The 13324-nt window shown below is 35.6% G+C and overlaps 1 protein-coding gene across 2 annotated transcripts in view; it reads left to right on the plus strand.

Annotated features, from left to right (window-relative positions):
- Positions 1-13324, plus strand: part of LOC149787557 (nuclear receptor ROR-beta-like) — a 135650-nt gene that overhangs the window by 49914 nt on the left and 72412 nt on the right. The gene's annotated exons all lie outside the window — the stretch shown is intronic.

A 13324-nucleotide genomic window follows, 5' to 3' on the forward strand; every position in this document is an offset into this window, starting at 1 on the left:
CTATAAGCTCTGTGGATTCTATTTTTAGTTCACTTGGTCACCAGGCTCAGTAAGTAGTGTCCATAAACCATCAATCTGTCTTTGGTCTGTCAGCATTCGCTGTTTACAATATCTGCTCATATTAATGATGTGACCTTGTATCTGATTGGCTGAAATTGTTACATCTCGGTAGGCCATATTTTGTTACTGATTTTTTATTAAACGAGCAAGATATGCTGACATCATCAAGATCTATGACAAATTCGATAATGAGTAAGAGTGCATATTAATGAGCATATCTTGCATTACATTGGTTGAGCATGTTACTGGAGTCTGTTTCAGATCAGGCTTGGAATGTATACTTATATTAACAAGATTTTGGACAGCGTAGTGATGAGAGAGAGACTTGCTTATGTGATCTTGAATCACATTGCCTGACCTTGCTGCCATTCTTTAAACCATAATTCTGTTCAGATTTTAATGAAACTTATAACATGGATAAGTTTGATAGTGAGTAAGATGCATGCAGTGACTGTGCATCTGATCAACAGAACTTGTAACCACTCTGAAGTCTCATTTTTTAATCTGGTTTTTAGTTAACTTTTTGAAAAAATTTGAATCATCAGGATGACCAGTGAGTTTTATTACAAGTTTGGTCTACACCTACTAATGAAATAAGTGCTGTTAGAAATAGTTCTCAAAATATGCATGTTTTGCTTATGACTTGGATACTTATTTTTATTTTTACTAAGGATAGGGGTAGTAGATATAATTTGCTTGTTATTTCCAACTAAATCCATGCACGTCTGGTTAAGAGAGACTTATATATCAATAGTTGCATAGATATATAAGAGAAGTTGTTTGGGATTGGTTATAAGGCTGATGCACACGCAAATGGGTAAAAATTGGACCTTTTTTATTGGAACCATGATTTTTGCCTGTTTGTCCCCTTTTACCATTCATTTAAGTTTTATCTTTATATGTGTGAAGCTTTGCCTGTGAATGTGAAGGCACGTCTGCTTTAGATCTAATGAGACAAAGTCTTTAGTCTAGACAAAAACTCTGATCCTTGAACTGGCAAGTTTTGAGGTAAAGAAAATCTGGTGTCAGAGTTTAATTTTTTTCAGAATATTTTTTTTATGTGCATAGAATGTTTACTTGGCATTAGTGTAAAACTGCATCCTTGTTATTTTTTCTCTAATAAAAACAACTGCTTAGGTGTATCATGAACTGTGATGACAGCACGGGCCCCAGGAAGAAGGGTACTGCCTCGTGACATAAAAATTAGATCTTTTGGCCTTAATAAGTTGAAATACCTGTTCTTTAGCATGTACAATCTGCATATTGCCCTTACCACAGTACTGAAACTACTCTTCTAAAAATAGTTAATGACATTCTTTCTGTGTTGGATAGCGGAAAGATTACAGTCCTCACCCTCCTTGATTTGTCTGCAGCATTTGACACAATAGACCATGATATATTACTTCACTGTCTCCAGCATGTATTTGACATTCATGATACAGCCTTACTGTGGTTCAAGTCTTACTTGGTCAACAGGACACAAATTGTATCTGCAAATGGAATACACTTGAGCCCAGTTGATCTATGTTGTGGTGTTTCACAGGGGTCTGTTCTTGGACCTGTTCTCTTCATTCTGTACACTCAGCCACTCTCAAGTGTCATGGATCATCACCCAGTGTCTCACCAATTGTACTCTGATGACACCCAAATATACAAATCTAGCCACCCAACTGAAGTTGATGCTACCATCCAAGGTGTAGAGAGGTGCATTTCTGATGTGAAATCATGGATGACTTGTAACAAGCTGCAGATGAATGATGATAAAACTGAGGCCATTCTGATCATAACACAAAGACTTTCTCATTCACATCCTTTACCTCAAACAATAAGTATCAGCAACGCCAACATTAAATTCACACAATCAGTACGAAACCTAGGTGTTACTCTGGACAGTACTCTCATATTGCATCAACATGTCATGAACATATGCAAGGCTGCATATCTTGAGCTGAGACGCATCAGCTTAATTCGCAAATATCTTTCAGTTGATGCCACTAAAACACTTGTGTGTTCATTAGTACTTTCAAGACTGGACTATTGTAACTCAATTCTGTCTGGTTCATCTCAATATCTACTCCAGAAACTTCAAAAAGTTCAAAACACAGCTGCTGGGATCATACTTAGAGCACCACGATCAGAGCACACCTCCCAGCTGCTTTGTACCCTACACTGGCTATCCATTCGATCCAGAATCAAACACAAAATTTGTTCTCTGTGCTACGTTTCACTATCGGACTCAAGTCCAACATACCTATCCGATCTCACCCATGTGTACACACCAGCAAGATACTTTCGCTCCTCCTCTGACAATCGTATACTCATTATTCCCACTATGAAAACAAAGTCATGTGGACAGCATTCTTTTGCATACCAGGGCCCATCAACGTGGAATGAATTGCCCACTGAACTCAGATACAAAGACACAGTGATCACATTCAAGAGGGCTCTTCAAAACTCACTTATTTGGACTGCAAGAATAAACTTAAAGATCTAATAATGTTTCCTACCTGAAATATTCTCAGTATGTTTTTTATTTTTTAATGTTTTTTTCTAATTTCATGGTGTTTGTTTCTGTAATAATATTATTATGTTTTTTTATCTTATAGGTGTTGTCTAATGTTGTAAAGTGCTTAGAACTTCTAAAGATTAGGCACTATACAAAGTCCTCATTATTATTATTATTATTATTATTATTATTATTATTATTATTCTCACTCTCAAAATTTAGGCAAAGCAAGGGAAATGTGATATTGACTGTTAAGAGTCACAAGTTTAGGGTTATAGAGTTCTTTCTCTTGCAAAAATTAGTCACAAGTTTAGGGTTATAGAGTTCTTCCCCTTGCAGAACTTATGCATGTGTGATTTTGATTTTTTAAGTAGCTAGTTCTGGGGAATCCTGCAACATACACATAGCATCATGTCCCACCCATCACATTGTACTGACACCAGGCCAGCCAGTCCTAACACTAACCTCTTAATGCTGAGTGCCATTTTTATAAGTCTTTGATATGACTCTGCAGGAGTTCAAACCCATGACCTTCCTGATCCAATGCGGAGCAAAAATTATGTAAACCATTATAACTGAAAGGTATTTTAGAATACAGGATGCATAAATTTAACAATTTAACAAATTGGCAGAATAATACAGCTTATGGATTAAAATTTTTTAAAAAATTATTTATATTAAAAACAACCAGAATCATGCTTTTCTTATGACAAACTTCCAAATTAAAAATTACCAAGAGTAAAGAAATCAATTACATAAAAATGCCCAAACATGTGAATTATAATTTTAATACACATGAAAGACGTGACTCAATAGACCAAACATGCAAGCTTTTTAGGTTAACTTTGCTTTGAAATATTTGGAATGATTTTGATTCTGGTCAGGAGACTTGGGAGATTGCTTGCATAGGTTATATTCTGGTCAAGAGATTTGGGAGATTGCTTGCACGTGTTGCATTCTGGCAAAGGACTTGGGAGATCGCTTGCATAGGTTGTGTTCTGGGCAAGAGACTTGGGAGATTGCTTGCATAGGTTGTGTTCTGGGCAAGAGACTAGGGAGATTGCTTGCATATGTTGTGGTCTGGGCAAGAGACTTGGGAGATTGCTTGCATAGGTTGTGTTCTGGGCATGAGACTTGGGAGATTGCTTGAATAGGTTGTGTTCTGGGCAAGAGACTTGGGAGATTGCTTGCATGGGTTGTGTACTGCGCAAGAGACTTGGCAGATTGCTTGCATGGGTTGTGTTCTGGGCAAGAGACTAGGGAGATTGCTTGCATGGGTTGTGTTCTGGGCAAGAGACCTGGGAGATTGCTTGCATAGGTTGTGTTCTAGGCAAGAGACTTGGCAGATTGCTTGCATGGGTTGTGTTCTAAGCAAGAGACTTGGCAGATTGTTTGCATGGGTTGTGTCCTGGGCAAGAGATTTGGGCGATTGCTTGCATGGGTTGTGTTCTGGGCAAGAGACTAGGGAGATTGCATGGGTTGTGTTCTGGGCAAGAGACCAGGGAGATTGCATGGGTTGTGTTCTGGGCAAGAGACTAGGGAGGTTGCTTGCATGGGTTGTGTTCTGGGCAAGAGACTAGGGAAATTGCTTGTATGGGTTGTGTTCTGGGCAAGAGACTAGGGAGATTGCTTGCATAGGTTGTGTTCTAGGCAAGAGACTAGGGAGATTGCTTGCATTGGTTGTGCTCTTACAGTACTACTGCATGTACATAAGCCTACTTAATGAGATGGTCAACTGTTACGTAATGTCAGGACGTATTTATTATGTAAACCATTATAACTAAAAGATATTTTAGAATACAGGATGCATAAATTTAACAATTTAACAAATTGCCAGAATAATACAACTTATGGATTAAAATTTTTTTAAAAATTATTTATATTAAAAACAACCAAAATCATGCTTTTCTTATGACAAACTTCCAAATTAAAAATTACCAAGGGTAAAGAAATTAGTGGCATAAAAATGCCCAAACATGTGAATTATAATTTTAATACATGTGAAAGATGTGACTCGGTAGACCAAAGATGTAAAAATATAAGATTTCCTATCATGTCATGCAACAGTTTACTATATTTGTCTAAAAGAGTTGCACTTAAAACAAGACGAGTACTTTGTGAGCTAGAACAAATAAATAGAAACTGCCTTACATTTCAGACATGGAAATCATTGATAAAGAGATGATGATTATTATTATTATTATTATTATTATTAATATTATCAGTTGCAAAGAGAAAAAGACTTATACAATTGCAGAAAATATGAATTGTGCAAGTTAATTGTTTTTTATGATTTGATGCATCTGCTTTGAGATTCAGGCCATTAGACAAATGACCCCTCCCCCACCAAATGACCTATACCTTCTTAATGCCAAGATACAAACCTCCTTGCTGGAAGGGTTTTCCTCCTGAGATGAAGGGTAAAACCATCCCACCTGTCACTGTATGAAATCTGTTGTGGACTAAACATTTTTTTTTTTTTTTTTACATTCTGGAACAAATTTTTCTGTTTCTTTTCAAACATTGCTTCCAATATATATTTAGTTGTTGTTGTGCGGTTTAACACCATTTTTCAGCACACAATAAGCTATACATGGCGGTCAGTATTAATGGTGAAAGAAGAACCCAGGAAAACCCTGGAAAGAACCACTGACCCAAAAGAAGCTTTCTGGCAAGCTTTCTCACATACCCACACTGGCTGAATCCGAGACTCGAACCGCCACAGACAGAGGTGAGATGGCAGTGATCCGTTATGAAGAGCGCTTTAGACCAGTCGGCCACTCGGGGCCCCATATATTTAGTACATTTACATTAAAGACTTCCAGTGATTTTACACAAGTGTGAACTGGCTTACACAGGTGAGGATGACACTTTAATTGCTAATTCAACAGACAATTACCTGAAAGTAAAATTGGATTATACTATGTTTGATCAGTAGTAATTCAGAAAGGATTGAAGATGTTAATGGATTATAGTGTGGTTACTAAGGAGATCAAGCAACATTAAATAATTGACAATACTTTGAATCTTTCAGCAGGGTCAGTTTGGTTTCAATGTTTGAAGTTTTACAAATGGATTATTCCATGTTTGATAAGAAGTACAGTGAAACTCCTCAAAACCGAAACCTTTGTATAATGGAATCCCTTTAAGACTAATTTGTTTTTATAGTCCTGAAATCTTCTTCAATATCATCATTTTTTCCCCAGTAAACTGAAACTCCTCAACTCTGAAACAAATTTTGATCCCCAATTCAATTATATGCTTAAAAATGCCCTATAAAACTGAAGGTGTTCCCAGGGCATGCATGATTAAGACAGCACTTGACATGTGTACCAACACAGATTAGGGCTGACAGTAGGCTAATCCAAAGTCTTTGTACCATACAAAAGAACCAGCTTGTAAATTGATTAATAACTAAATGCATTTAAGAAAGACTTTATCTGCTTATTATCTAATTGATGATGTTCATTTGATTAAAAGAACATTATTTACTTGATTTTTCAATTAAAATATCAAGGCTTTATTAACCAGGCATGTGGCCTCGCTTTTGATGCTTTGCCAATGGAGATAGACAAGGCAGTATTCTGAAAGTTTTATTCACTCAAATGGTTTTCAATAAAGATGAATCATTGCATACATATTTTTTTAAAGTACTTATGACTGTTGTTTGGCTTCATTCACAACAGTGATGTTTTGCATATAGTGCGAACAGTGAGTAATTGAAACCACTTGCAATTTGCAATGCTCAGAAACTTCACTGCTTTTAGGCTATTAACACATTAACTTCTGGAGGTTTTTGTCATTTTTGCCTGACATTCGAGTAGGAAACACATTTTGAAAGCTATTTCTGAAATAATCCTAATAAATCAACTTCCAGGTGATTTTCCAATAACATAATGCCTAGTTGTGTTAAAAACATCATTTTTCATTGGCTGTTTGGTTCATGCATGGGCAGAAGGGTAAAAGTTGGTCTGGTTTTTTTTTTTTGCTTAACGGACCTATTATTTTTGTATTGAGACCATTCTTTATTCCAAATGCCCATCTTTTCCTACTTTATGCAACGGTTCATCTGTCTGTTTGCAGTTCATACTGGTCTGCCTTAGTTCTGGGACCAAAAAGGTCTAAAATCTGGACACAAAATCGGATTTCGACCACAGGCAAATCAGGTCCAAAAAATGAGGTTTTTCCCTCTGTATTTTGTAGTGCAACTAGAACTTCCAGATTATTTGTTATCATTGTAGAGCTACAGCTGTCTACCTTTCTATAATACCACCCAGTTTAGTGTATCATACATGACCTTGACGCTGCAGAGCTTGGCAGTAGGCTACTACCTCAGTCCATGTAAGCTCTTCACCAGGGGTTAATGTGTTCATGTTACAAACTTGCCAGGACATGTGAAGCTAACAGGAAATCATGGATATCTGCACAGATATTCATTAAATGGATAAATAATGTAAAATAAGTGATCAGGAGAGACTAATCATTTAGTTCTTCGACAATGCTACATCACACTGACCTGAACTATGTCCGAGTCATGTGACTTTGAACTTGTATCGCAGTTTCATTGAAGCAATCAGGCCAATGATGAAAGCATTGAATATTATCATAAGAATGCAAGTTCCATAACACATTGCAGTGATATGACATACTGTTAAATTTTAGAGCATATAAAAGAGAAAACTTGGCAATTGATGACCGTTATTTGGCTCCGGCTCAAGTCATTAACACAGTCACATTAGTTAAAGAATAATATAAGAAAAAACAGATTTTACTCCGTTCCTTCTTCAAGTTAGGCTTTTGAACTACAAAAATTATGCATTACATGGAGTATTTAAAGTTATGGAATATCATTCATTATTCCATTTGACTTGTAGCAAAGTTATAAAAGTACCGTATCTCATTTTTTAGGTGTTTCTTGTGACAGAGACTATATTTATATGTGGAGCAAGTGTATTTCTGTATGTGGCAGGATATGATTTTTCTATTGGAACTTATACTCAGCTAATTCTTCACTAACCCTACACCTAGATATTGATGTTTTTTAACTACATTATATTGGGGCCCTGAGTGGCCAGGTGGTCTAAAATGCTCACCGTTATGGATCACTGCCGTCTCACCTCTGTCTGCATGGGTTTGAGTCTCGGGGTTGGCCAATGTGGGTACGTGAGAAAGCTTGCTAGTAGCTTCTTGTCGTTTGGTGGTTATTTTCAGTTTTTTTCTGACTTCTTCCTCCACCATTTATACTCGGTGTATCCTCTAGGGGTGCAAGACTGACAGTCAAAAATCACCTTGGTGTTAAAACAAACTTTGGTATCAAAACTGGGGGTCATTAAAAATATTTGGGTGTCTCTGAAGCGCAAATGATGGTAAAGGAAAACACTGATACTGGCCACCATGTATAGCAGCCTATCAAGTGCTGAAAAATGGCGTTAAACCCTACAACAACAACAACTGCATTATATCTCTGTCTGTTTTCTCACATAAGAGCTCAGAAAGAGAATTTTTGACATCTGCAAAAGCCTAAATAAAACCAAAAACTTCTCAAAACTGGAAAAATAGTTGAGTCTCAAGGGTTTTAAGTTTTGAGGAGTTTCAGTTTAATTCAGAAAGGTTTAAAAAAATTATAGTTGAAATAGTTATTACTAAAGAGCTCAAGTAATATGGGAAGGTTTGGCTTCAGTATTTAAAGTTTGTCAAGATATCAATCTCCCAATGCTATAACACCAAAATCTAAACAACTAAAATATCACTCAAAATTCCATAATGGACAGAAACAGGAATTTCATGGTATGAAACTTTAAAGGAACATGAAAATGCATTCTGCCATTCCTGTAAAGTCGATTTTAAGAAGAATTGCCTAAATTCAGACCAGTTTGCACCAATTTTTAGTCATTCTGGCAGGCAGGCAGTAACTCAAATCTACGCACCAACAGGACAAACACAATTTAAACATCTTGGTGGACTTCTTTAAGTGCTGATGATGAAAGGACATTTTCTATTCTGATGAAAATTCATGCCGACTCCAATAATGATACATAAACTCCCAATTCTTCAGTCAGCCAAGGTGTGAACTGCCACAAATATAAAGTGATTTAAGAAAGGCTATAAATGGACAGTAACAAGGGCAACTAATCCCCTCCATTTTCACTCTGCGGTGGAGGGATGAATACCTTCAAATCACCACTCGATCTGGGCAGGTATGCCAATGGTAACTCCAACATGAAGGGGCTGGCCAACATTACTGATTGACATTTGAACAGCCAATGAATGAAGACAATCCAGGGAAAGACTACAGTTCAAGAGTGATTTACAGCCAGATACCATTTTAAGAATTGGTCATCTTTATTTCATCATATATTTAAACCATAACAAATAATTGCAGATGTCTTGTATGATCATTATTTATATATATATATATTTTTTTAAAAGAAGTTGATTTCTTTTGCAATAATTTTACACTTTTACTTTATTCAAAGAAATCGAAACAAACTTTATCACTGACTTGACAAGAGGCAAACCTTGTTGAGCTTCACTTGAACAGCATAAATTTATCCTATTGTTCCAATGGGAAAGTAATCCTTTAAGATATTGACAATTAAATTCCAAATTGGCAACTACCGGTACTACTTCTTTAATAAAAAAAATAATCTAGAAAACACAGAATTTCCACAGAAATGCAAACCTAATACTTAGGTCTTTGGTCGGGTGGAAATCATGAGGCTGAACATAACACAGCTTTCAGCTAGTTCATTTCTTACTGAATGTGTACTCTTAGGGGCTGACAGTTCAGTGTATTAGACTAGAAATTTCTTTCTGACATTTTTCACCCCTTTCATCACAAGATAAATTTGTTACAAGTAAAACTAGGAATGGAGTAATGTCTTTTTTTTTAACCACGAATTAGAAGAAGGCTGTTGTTATGAAATATTTACCCTGTCACTTTTTTTTTATAGCAAAGTAGATGGTCTCTCCCTAATCAAGACTTTACATCAGCAGAATTTTACAAAAATCCAGGCAGTGACTATTCTCAACACTATTATAAATATCAACATAGATTAGCATCAAAACAATGTCAATTTCAGTTTGGGTTCTTATCATATGAAATCATCTAACTTGGTGTTGAATCAGCCTCGTTAAGGTTCTGCCATTTTATAACAACAGAAGTTTGATAATTGTTTATAATTTATGAATACCATGTCCCTTTCACTGTCATCATCGGATGTGATGCCATGAGAAAATGTGGTGTGCAGACTTAACGAAATGCCTTAGTATCTTGTTAGGACACAAGAGATGGTTGAGGTTTTTTTCCTTTCTTAATCCTCTTGACATTGTCTCCACCCTCACCATGAAGTTTTGAAAAATTGGGTGTTCAGCTTTTTCCTTTATTTAAAAATGCTTAACTTTTCAAAACATTTTATTACTTTTTTTCTTTTTGGGTTATTGTTTGATTTTTAAAAATCTGGAGTGTACCAAGGATGACATGTAAATGTCATTTACTAGAATTGCATTGTCATGCTCAAGACAGCAAAAAAGATTATGTTGAGAACTACAGCAGTACATTGAAGTTATTCTTGAACACAGTATCTCGGTCAATACCATAAATTATTCCTGTCAAGGCATTTTCCCTTATACATCACATAAAGATCAGATGTTACTTTATAATTTCTTAGATAGGCATCATTATGTGCAAGATTGCAAAAGAGATTATTAATGGTGAGAACTTTCCTGAATACATTATCTAGGGCAGTACATTAATCTTGTCCTTGCATTTAATGCATGGATTTCCCCATGGCCTTCATTTGATGATCATGCACAACAAAAACTTGGTGTACAACATTGAGGTAGGATTTTATTGTCCAAAGTATTACAGAGACTATTTCACAGCTGAGTTGGCTGCAAAACAATAAAAATATTTTCAAATGAAAATCGTACCAAAATAGACCTTTCTATTTGACATCATTGTAACCAGGTTGTAGGAAAAATTCAGTTTAATTTAACTTTGCAAAATGAGAAAAAATAAAAACTTCTGAGTTTCTGTTTTTGAAATAAAACTTAAAACATTGCCAGTGTCTGAATATTGTACATCTGAAATGTAAATGGAAAAATACAAAGAACATCATAATATTTTCCTTTGTGGTTTTGTGGGTTTAACACAATTATTTCAGCATGTGACAGCATATGGAGACTAGTATTTTTGGTGGAGGATGATCCTGGGAAACCCACTCAAATGTATATGTAAGCTTTCTCACACTCACATTCAAATACTAAAGAACTAAACAAATTATCATTAAGGATCTATGAACAGGAATAAACTTTGTCTGTTAAACTATCTCATATAATCACATAACTGACATGAGATGTAGTGATGGATCAAAGACTAATAGAATCTATGTTGGGGCTTGGATCAAGACAAGGAAATCCTAGTCAAGGTGTTATATTACTTAATGTAACCCGGCGACTGGGATTCCTATATCTCGGTACAAACACCGACATAGATTATTTTTCTCACCCATTTTTTCCCCAGCTAAATTAAAGTAACCCTTCACCCTTGCAGTTTAGTTAGCCGATTCAACACACAGTACGCTGTATTCATCAGGTACTGTTTCTGCTTCTCACTCTGTATAAAGAAAGGTCTTCAGGTTTTGTTCTCTTTTATGAAAATCTTAATTATCTAAGTGGAGTCTAGCCATATATACCACTCTTAGAAAAGGAAAAACGAAAAGCAAGAAAAAAGTTATAACTGTTATGTGTTGGAATTATTGCACAGTAAGAGTCTTAAGCCTCATACTTTTGTTTATACTGAGTATTAAGACAAATATGTTAATGAGGTAAAGGGGGCAACTTGTTGACACAATTACACAAGTTCTACACATGAGAGAATACAACCATAAATTCATTTAATATTATTACTGTATAATCACATTTACTTGATGGATCTCATATGAAATTGTCAATAAATAGTATCTTTTGTATGGTTAGCTTTAAATTTCATCAGTTCTAATTTGGAAAACACTCTATGGTTGACAACAGTACAATGTGCCTATCGGTACGGTTCTAATTAAGTGTGTAGTGACATAAGGAAATTTATAATTCTTGGAAATTAATATTTTTTGTCCTGGAAATATGGCAAGTGTTTCTATCACTAGTGCAATGATATGCTACATGGAAATCTTTTTGTGGAATAGTTTGTGGTCTGCTGAAGGAACCATGACGGTTTGTAAGTGCGCGGGTTTATATTTGCAATCGATTATTGTATTTGATTCACCTGGGGCAGATACTGGGTTTTTCGATAAAGTTAGAAGAAACCAGTTTGACACAACATATGTCTGGTTTTTGCTGGCTTTACAGTAGCACTAGAGTTTGGTTTTGTGTGGCCATTGATGTGTACTGTTTGTGTGTCAGGAGCTCTATCAAATAGCTCAATTGTGTGTGTGTGAAACTGTCAACAATTAAGATTACAGTGAGTCAAATAGGAACAGATTTTTTCCCATTTAATGAAAAATTGCTATGTTCTTTTAGCAAACATTGTGGATAGCTTGCTTATTGGGTAAGAAACTCATTTTGGGGATTAAAAAATTAAGGTCCTGGACACATAAGGGAATAGTTTCTATAAAATGGCTTGAATTACACACATTACAACAACCCATAATAACTTGTGCTCTTCATCATGATAACCCATTTCTGTTATAACTTGTGTTCTTCATTATGAAAAACCATTTCTATGTAATAACTCATGTTCTTCATCATGACAACCCATTTCTGTGTAATAGCTTGTGTTCATCATGACAACCCATTTCTATATAATAGCTGTGTTCATCATGACAACCTATTTCTATGTCATAACTTGTGTTCTTCATCATGACAACCCATTTCTAGGTTATAACTTGTGTTCTTCATCATAAGAACCTATTTCTTGTCAACTTGTGTTCATCATGTTAACCCATTTCTATGTTATAACTTGTGTTTTTCGTCATGACAACCCATTTCTATGTAATAACTTGTGTTTTTCATCATGACAACCCATTTCTATGCAATAACTTGTGTTCTTCACCATCTTGTTGTAAAAAAGTTAATAAATACTTTGTCAAGGAAGGAACATGTTGCTTGAAGGGATAAAGTATACTTTTATTTTGCTGGTTTTATTGACACTTTTGAACACATTGGCTATATGATGCCAAGGCAGCCAATATGGGCTGGTCTGGGCAGGCATCAGACTGGTGATCCTTGGATTGTGAGTCAGAGGGTTACAGATTTGATACCCACCCAGGACAGTTCAGGTCATTGTCAGGATCATTGTGACTCATCAGTGCTGACCATGCCCTGCATTTGCCAACATAAAGAACAGTTGCATTCTGGGTTGTGATCATACAGTATATCATTCTTGTTTGTGTGTGTCATTTTAGTTGAGGAATTTAGGGACCTATATGTATGATTAGAGTTAGAGCATGGGCACAAGTTTTCTTTCTTGAAATTGTAGATGCAGTTAAATATTTTTCTTGGAGAGATTTCATTACACAAAGCCTATGGCATGCTATCTATTGCTAAGTGTTAAAAATAGTTTGATTTTGAAGATTTAGCACTTTGCATTTAACTCTTTTGTCTTTTTGACCTTGAAAGACAGCCAAACTGTGAAAGAAACATAACTCAACATTCTAATCTTGAGAGGAGATGACTAGTCAGAGTAGTTACCTCCCTTGATATGGTTTGACTGCTTTGATAAAGCACCACATACAATGCATACTCATTTTTCAGTTAAAA

This window comes from Sinohyriopsis cumingii, chromosome 11, assembly GCF_028554795.1.
Source record: "Sinohyriopsis cumingii isolate HCF-2022 chromosome 11, ASM2855479v2, whole genome shotgun sequence".
Lineage (NCBI taxonomy): Eukaryota > Metazoa > Mollusca > Bivalvia > Unionida > Unionidae > Sinohyriopsis > Sinohyriopsis cumingii.